Genomic DNA, 9,160 nt, shown 5'->3' on the forward strand with positions numbered 1-9,160 from the left:
TTTATGGTTCTCAACTCAGGATATATATTAGAATTATTTAAGAAGCCTTAAAAATTCTGACTTTCAGACCAGTCCAATAATGAATTCAATCAGAAACTCTAGATGTGGGACCCAGGCATTTGTACTTTTCTTTCTTTTTTCTTTTTTTCAATGTTTAAGTTCCAGGGTATATGCACAGGATGTGCAGGTTTGTTACACAGGTAAACGTGTGCCATGGTGGTTTGCTGCACAGATTAACCCATCACTTAGGTATCTAACCCAGCATCCATTAGCTATTCTTCCTGATGCTCTCCCTCCCCCTAACCCCCGCAGAGGCCCCAGTGTGTGTTGTTTCATGTGTTCTCATCATTCACCTCCCACTGGTAAGTGAGAACATGCGGTGTTTGCTTTTCTGTTCCTGTGTTAGTTTGCTGAGGATAACAGTTTCCAGCTCTATCCATGTCCCTGCAAAGGACATGATCTTGCTAGTTTTAATGGTTGCATAGTATTCCATGGTTTATATGTACCACTTTTTTGAATCCAATCTATCATTGTTGGGCATGTGGGTTGATTCCATGTCTTGGCTGTTGTGAATAGTCCTGCTACGAACATACACATGCATATATCTTTATAATAGAATGATTTCTATTCCTTTGGGTATATACCTAGTAATGGGACTGCTGAGTCAAATGGTATTTTTTGCTTCTAGATGTTTGAGGAATTGTCAGACTGTCTTCCACAATCGTTGAACTAATTTTCATCCCCACCAACAATATAAAAGCATTTCTTTTTCTCAAAAACATGGCATGCTTCATGAATCTGCATGTCATCTTTGCGCAGGGGGCATGCTAATATTCTCTGTATCGTTCCAATTTTAGTACATGTGCTGCCAAAGCAAGCACTATGTTTTTCAATACTTCAGACAATTCCAAAGTGTGGTCCAAGTGGAGGACCACTGTTTAGGGTCAGAGTTTAGGGCATCTTAGCAAACAGACACACAATATCCTAAGGTATTCATCTCTCAAACACATATTTTGACTTACTAGCAGAGTAAAAATATGAAAAACATGTCAAGTTAGACTGTAAACATTTAGCTTTCTATAGATATGAACATGAAAACATGTACAAAAATGCCATAGTAAAATTAAACCGATTGATGCCTTACTGGGCAAGGACTAGTAAAAGTGTATTTTAACAAAGTGTTCAAATTATTTGTGTCCACATGGTGAGTATAATATTGGCTATGACATGGACTGAGAGTATATTTTTATATTAAATTGCAGTACTAAGGAGCTGTTTAAAAAATCAACTTCTGTTATGGTGCTATGCTTGGATAAGAAGATAAATGATTGACAGTTTTGCAGGATCATGCTGAAAAATCCCACCCACTTCAAGATAACTAAAACATGAAGTAGGCTGTAAGTGTAAGTGTCTAGAGAATTACTTTTTTTTTTTTTCCCTGACAAGTGATGTATAGGATTTGATTTTTGGGGAGTAGTAATTTGTTTTCAGTTTTGGTTAACTCTAAACTATTCATGAACGTAGACCTCAGAGACTCCATATCGTTACTTGATTTTTCTCATTTACATATGCTACAAACGTATTTATTTACTGTGGGTTCATTACTGAAGAACAAAGATACATAAAAATACAGCTTCTCCCATCAGGTTGCTCACAGTGTAAGCCATTACTTCTCAAAATATAGTCAGAATTACTCGGGTGCTGTGAAAATGTAGATTCCCTGTGATTCTAAAGATTCTGACGAAAGTTTGCAGTAGAACCCAGGAAGCTTCATCTTTATGGACTTCCGCATGGATTTAGTGGAAGGATTTATAATGTGAATCTTTTTGGAAATGACATTGGTGTTCTGAAACTATCTGTGGTAAAGAACCCATTCTCAATTATTTGTTTGTTTGTTTTTTGATGTTATGAATAAAGCTGCTGTGAACACTCAAAAAAAAAATTTCAATGTACAAGAGACTAAGTAAAATCTATTAAAACGCGAGGTGCAGTGGCTCAGGCTGGTAATCCCAGCACTTTTGGAGGCCGCGGAGGACGGATCACGAGGTCAGGAGATCGATTCCATCCTGGCTAACACGGTGAAACCCCGTCTCTACTAAAAATACAAAAAATTAGCCGGGCGTGGTGGGGCGCCTGTAGTCCCAGCTACTCGGGAGGCTGAGGCAGGAGAATGGCGTGAACCAGGGAGGTGGAGCTTGCAGTGAGCAGAGATCGCGCGGCTGCACTCCAGCCTGGGCGACAGAGTGAGACTCTGTCTCAAAAAAAAAAAAAAAAAAAAAAAGCCTGTAATCCCAGCACTTTGGGATGCTGAGACGGGCGGATCTCGAGGCCAGGAGATCGAGATCATCCTGGCTAACATGGTGAAACCCCGTCTCTACTAAAAAAAAATACAAAAAACTAGCCGGGCGAGGTGGCAGGCGCCTGTAGTCCCAGCTACTCGGGAGGCTGAGGCAGGAGAATGGCGTAAACCCGGGAGGCGGAACTTGCAGTGAGCTGAGATCCGGCCACTGCACTCCAGCCTGGGCGACAGAGCGAGACTCTGTCTCAAAAAAAAAAAAAAAAAAAAAAAAAGGATCTTAAAATGTCTACTATACCAGTTTGTTTGTAAATGCAACAGAAAGATAGCATATGGGTTTTCCTAAAATTATTCAACCATGGATTTGTTTCCAAGAGCTGATTAACAACCCTAAGAACCCAGTGCTGAGTTGAACACAGTTAAGGAAATGCTGATCTAGATAACTTTCCTTATTTTACCGTTGAGGAAATAGAAACCTACAGATGTCAGGTGACTTGGCTTATAGTCAAACAACTATTACATTTACCAGTTAACTGAGTAATTATTCTAATTAAATTTATTTATAATAAATTAAGCAAAAATTTAATGAGTATTTATTTATTAGGGTCAGGTTCTCTACCAGGTGTCTTGTCTTCCAGATTTATAATTGGAATCTTTTATACGCATGAAATGCCTAACCATCTACCTCAGGAACTCTTGGTTCTCATTTTTCTGCAGACACATGCATCACTCATTTTCCTGTGTTGTTTACTTTGTGTGCTTCAATCGTTCTTTCTAAGATATCCCTGCTGTTTATAACTGAGGACATTTTTCTGGATGATGGTGGCCTAATCTTAGCCAACTTTGTTAAGACTGAATAATCAAGCAATCTGGTAAAAAGATTGGCATATTTATTTAGTTTTGTTTTTATTTCAGCGAATATTTGCATAGCAATTACTAAGGGTCCAGTTTCTCAGCTACTACTGGCCAAACAATGTTCTTAGCATTTTACATGTACTATCTGATTTAAACTTTAAATTAAGGATTTGAGATAATTATTCTTATTGGACTTATTTGGAGATCAGGAACATGAGACATGGAAATATTAAGTGGCTTGTCCAAGGTTATAGAGCTTATACCTGGTAGACTTAGGATTCAAACCCAAGCAGTTTGGTTCCAGAGTTCATATTATACCAGGTAGAATTGTACATTCACTTTATGAGAATAGTAAGTATACTGGTTTAAAGTAATAGGAAATTACCCAAATGAGCAAGAATTATTCTGAAGAATTCAGGGTTGTAATGGAAAGGGATCTTAATGTTCAGATAAATGATTTTCCTTTTCCACTATAATTCATCTGGATGAGAAACTGTTTTCTTCAGGAATATGACAGAGAGAATTTTCAAAGACAGTAAAAATTGTGTAGACATATTATCTTAAAGGAGAATGATCCTTAAAGATGATCATAACTAGAGTTCTTAATTGCATTTTTGGAAGTTGGAACAACTGTAGATTTTCTGTAATACAATAATGGTGGGATTATCTACATGTACTGGGAGATGGTTTAATAAGCAGAATCATCTTAAAAGTTTTCTCCTATGATTTTTTGCCATTTATTCATTAAAAACAAGTTATTGAGTATCTATCATGTGCTACATAATATGAAAAGTGCGAGGGATACAACATTGACTAAAACAAGTTGTCTGCCTCCATTCACATCAGTCTGCTGGAAGAGAAAGCTTTAAAACACAAAATTAAACAATCAAGTGTGCTGCATAGTACCGTTTATCTGCACAGTAATTTATTATGAAGCAATATATAACACCATATTCTTCAATATAATATATATATTTTTTATTATACTTTAAGTTCTAGGGTACATGTGCATAACGTTTATATCATGTATAACTCCCCAATGCAATCCCTCCCTCCTCCCCCCTCCCCCTGATAGGCCCCAGTGTGTGATGTTCCCCTTCCCGAGTCCAAGTGATATCATTGTTCAGTTCCCACCTATGAGTGAGAACATGCGGTGTTTGGTTTTCTCTTCTTGTGATAGTTTGCTAAGAATGATGGTTTCCAGCTGCATCCATGTCCCTACAAAGGACGCAAACTCATCCTTTTTGATGGCTGCATAGTATTCCATGGTGTATATGTGCCACATTTTCTTAATCCAGTCTGTCACAGATGGACATTTGGGTTGATTCCAAGTCTTTGCTATTGTGAATAGTGCCGCAATAAACATACGTGTGCATGTGTCTTTGTAGTAGAGTAATTTATAATCCTTGGGTATATACCCAGTAGTGGGATGGCTGGGTCATATGGTACATCTAGTTCTAGATCCTTGAGGAATCGCCATACTGTTTTCCATAATGGTTGAACTAGTTTACAATCCCACCAACAGTGTAAAAGTGTTCCTATTTCTCCACATCCTCTCCAACATCTGTTGTTTCCTGACTTCTTAATGATTGCCATTCTAACTGGTGTGAGATGGTATCTCATTGTGGTTTTGATTTGCATTTCTCTGATGGCGAGTGATGATGAGCATTTTTTCATGTGTCTGTTGGCTGTATGGATGTCTTCTTTTGAGAAATGTCTGTTCATATCCTTTCCCCACTTTTTGATGGGGTTGTTTGTTTTTTTCTTGTATATTTGTTTGAGTTCTTTGTAGATTCTGGATATTAGCCCTTTGTCAGATGAGTAGGTTGCAAAAATTTTCTCCCATTCTGTAGGTTGCCTGTTCACTCTGATGGTAGTTTCTTTTGCTGTGCAAAAGCTCTTTAGTTTAATGAGATCCCATTTGTCAATTGTGGCTTTTGCTGCCGTTGCTTTTGGTGTTTTAGACATGAAGTCCTTGCCCATGCCTATGTCCTGAATGGTACTACCTAGATTTTCTTCTAGGGTTTTTATGGTATTAGGTCTAACATTTACGTCTCTAATCCATCTTGAATTAATTTTCGTATAAGGGGTAAGGAAAGGATCCAGTTTCAGCTTTCTACTTATGGCTAGCCAATTTTCCCAGCACCATTTATTAAATAGGGAATCCTTTCCCCATTTCTTGTTTTTGTCATGTTTGTCAAAGATCAGATGGCTGTAGATGTGTGGTATTATTTCTGAGGACTCTGTTCTGTTCCATTGGTCTATATCTCTGTTGTGGTACCAGTACCATGCTGTTTTGGTTACTGTAGCCTTGTAGTATAGTTTGAAGTCAGGTAGCGTGACGCCTCCAGCTTTGTCCTTTTGACCTAGGATTGTCTTGGCAATGCGGGCTCTTTTTTGGTTCCATATGAACTTTAAAGCAGTTTTTTCCAATTCTGTGAAGAAAGTCATTGGTAGCTTGATGGGGATGGCATTGAATCTATAAATACCTTGGGCAGTATGGCCATTTTCACGATATTGATTCTTCCTATCCATGAGCATGGTATGTTCTTCCATTTGTTTGTGTCCTCTTTGATTTCACTGAGCAGTGGTTTGTAGTTCTCCTTGAAGAGGTCCTTTACATCCCTTGTAAGCTGGATTCTAGGGATTTTATTCTCTTTGAAGCAATTGTGAATGGAAGTTGATTCCTGATTTGGCTCTCTGCTTGTCTGTTACTGGTGTATAAGAATGCTTGTGATTTTTGCACATTAATTTTGTATCCTGAGACTTTGCTGAAGTTGCTTATCAGCTTAAGGAGATTTTGGGCTGAGACGATGGGGTTTTCTAAATGTACAATCATGTCATCTGCAAACAGGGACAATTTGACTTCTTCTTTTCCTAACTGAATACCCTTGATTTCTTTCTCTTGCCTGATTGCCCTAGCCAGAACTTCCAACACTATGTTGAATAGGAGTGGTGAGAGAGGGCATCCCTGTCTTGTGCCAGTTTTCAAAAGGAATTTTTCCAGTTTTTGCCCATTCAGTATGATATTAGCTGTGGGTTTGTCGTAAATAGCTCTTATTATTTTGAGGTACGTTCCATCAATACCGAATTTATTGAGCGTTTTTAGCATAAAGGGCTGTTGAATTTTGTCAAAAGCCTTTTCTGCATCTATTGAGATAATCATGTGGTTCTTGTCTTTGGTTCTGTTTATATGCTGGATTACGTTTATTGATTTGCGAATGTTGAACCAGCCTTGCATCCCAGGGATGAAGCCCACTTGATCATGGTGGATAAGCTTTTTGATGTGCTGCTGAATCCGGTTTGCCAGTATTTTATTGAGAATTTTTGCATCGATGTTCATCAGGGATATTGGTCTAAAATTCTCTTTTTCTGTTGTGTCTCTGCCAGGCTTTGGTATCAGGATGATGTTGGCCTCATAAAATGAGTTAGGGAGGATTCCCTCTTTTTCTATTGATTGGAATAGTTTCAGAAGGAATGGTACCAGCTCCTCCTTGTACCTCTGGTAGAATTCAGCTGTGAATCCATCTGGTCCTGGACTTTTTTTCGTGGGTAGGCTATTAATTGTTGCCTCAATTTCAGAGCCTGCTATTGGTCTATTCAGGGATTCGACTTCTTCCTGGTTCAGTCTTGGGAGAGTGTAAGTGTCCAGGAAATTATCCATTTCTTCTAGATTTTCTAGTTGATTTGCGTAGAGGCATTTATAGTATTCTCTGATGGTTGTTTGTATTTCTGTGGGGTAGGTGGTGATATCCCCTTTATCATTTTATATTGCGTCTATTTTATTCCTCTCTCTTTTCTTCTTTAGTAGTCTTGCTAGCGGTCTGTCAATTTTGTTGATCTTTTCAAAAAACCAACTCTTGGATTCATTGATTTTTTGGAGGCTTTTTTGTGTCTCTATCTCCTTCAGTTCTGCTCTGATCTTAGTTATTTCTTGCCTTCTGCTAGCTTTTGAATGTGTTTGCTCTTGCCTCTCTAGTTCTTTTAATTGTGATGTTAGAGTGTCAATTTTAGATCTTTCCAGCTTTCTCTTGTGGGCATTTAGTGCTATAAATTTCCCTCTACATACTGCTTTAAATGTGTCCCAGAGATTCTGGTATGTTGTATCTTTGTTCTCATTGGTTTCAAAGAACATCTTTATTTCTGCTTTCATTTCGTTATGTACCCAGTAGTCATTCAGGAGCAGGTTGTTCAGTTTCCATGTAGTTGAGCGGTTTTGATTGAGTTTCTTCGTCCTGAGTTCTAGTTTGATTGCACTGTGGTCTGAGAGACAGTTTGTTATAATTTCTGTTCTTGTACATTTGCTGAGGAGTGCTTTACTTCCAATTATGTGGTCAATTTTGGAATAAGTGTGATGTGGTGCTGAGAAGAATGTATATTCTGTTGATTTGGGGTGGAGAGTTCTATAGATGTCTATTAGGTCCGCTTGGTGCAGAGATGAGTTCAATTCCTGGATATCCTTGTTAACTTTCTGTCTCGTTGATCTGTCTAATGTTGACAGTGGAGTGTCGAAGTCTCCCATTATTATTGTATGGGAGTCTAAGTCTCGTTGTAGGTCTCTAAGTACTTGCTTTATGAATCTGGGTGCTCCTGTATTGGGTGCATATATATTTAGGAGAGTTAGCTCTTCCTGTTGAATTGATCCCTTTACCATTATGTAATGGCCTTCTTTGTCTCTTTTGATCTTTGATGGTTTAAAGTCTGTTTTATCAGAGACTAGGATTGTAACCCCTGCTTTTTTTTGTTCTCCATTTGCTTGGTAGATCTTCCTCCATCCCTTTATTTTGAGCCTATGTATGTCTCTGCATGTGAGATGGGTCTCCTGTATACAGCAGACTGATGGGTCTTGACTCTTTATCCAGTTTGCCAGTCTGTGTCTTTTAATTGGAGCATTTACTCCATTTACATTTAAGGTTAATATTGTTATGTGTGAACTTGATCCTGTCATTATGATATTAACTGGTTATTTTGCTCATTAGTTGATGCAGTTTCTTCCTAGCCTCGATGGTCTTTACATTGCAAGGCCGGCGGACCCCGCCCCGCCCCCTCGCGGGGACGGGGGGGCGCCGGGGGCCTCCCACTTATTCTACACCTCTCATGTCTCTTCACCGTGCCAGACTAGAGTCAAGCTCAACAGGGTCTTCTTTCCCCGCTGATTCCGCCAAGCCCGTTCCCTTGGCTGTGGTTTCGCTGGATAGTAGGTAGGGACAGTGGGAATCTCGTTCATCCATTCATGCGCGTCATTAATTAGATGACGAGGCATTTGGCTACCTTAAGAGAGTCATAGTTACTCCCGCCGTTTACCCGCGCTTCATTGAATTTCTTCACTTTGACATTCAGAGCACTGGGCAGAAATCACATCACGTCAACACCCGCCGTGGGCCTTCGCGAATATAATATTTTTGTATTAGAGAGAGAATCATGACTTGTAGGTTTGAGAATCACTATGCTGGTTTCCACCTTCACTTTATAGATTAGCATAATGGATACTCTGGAGTTTATGACTCATCTAGTTGAAGATGTGGTGGAGCCAGGGATGGCCTTCATGCCAGCAGATTCTAAATCAATAGTTGTTTTTTATATTTCTGACTTGTGGAGTCATTTTTATTTCATCTTACTATCCACACAGTTATGAGCTAATAGAAGATAGCTAATTGCTTCTCTTTTATTTATTATGAAAGAAAATGTTGGCCGGGCGCGGTGGCTCAAGCCTGTAATCCCAGCACTTTGGGAGGCCGAGGCGGGTGGATCACGAGGTCAGGAGATCGAGACCCTCCTGGCTAACACGGTGAAACCCTGTCTCTACTAAAAATACAAAAAACTAGCCGGGCGAGGTGGCGGGCGCCTGTAGTCCCAGCTACTCGGAGGCTGAGGCGAGAGAATGGCGGGAACCCGGGAGGCGGAGCTTGCAGTGAGCCCAGATCGCGCCACTGCACTCCAGCCTGGGCGACAGAGCGAGACTCCGTCTCAAAAAAAAAAAAAAAAAAAAAAAAAAAAAAAAAGAAAATG

General features: G+C 39.4%; 1 non-coding gene across 1 annotated transcript; it reads right to left on the minus strand.

The window, feature by feature from the left end:
• Positions 1-774: 774 nt before the first annotated feature.
• Positions 775-881, minus strand: LOC117084572. The gene has a single exon (XR_004437505.1). It is a non-coding gene; the product is annotated as a U6 spliceosomal RNA (small nuclear RNA).
• Between the last annotated feature and the right edge of the window lie 8,279 nt (positions 882-9,160).

This window comes from Trachypithecus francoisi, unplaced genomic scaffold, assembly GCF_009764315.1.
Source record: "Trachypithecus francoisi isolate TF-2019V2 unplaced genomic scaffold, Tfra_2.0 Lachesis_group0, whole genome shotgun sequence".
Classification (NCBI taxonomy): domain Eukaryota; kingdom Metazoa; phylum Chordata; class Mammalia; order Primates; family Cercopithecidae; genus Trachypithecus; species Trachypithecus francoisi.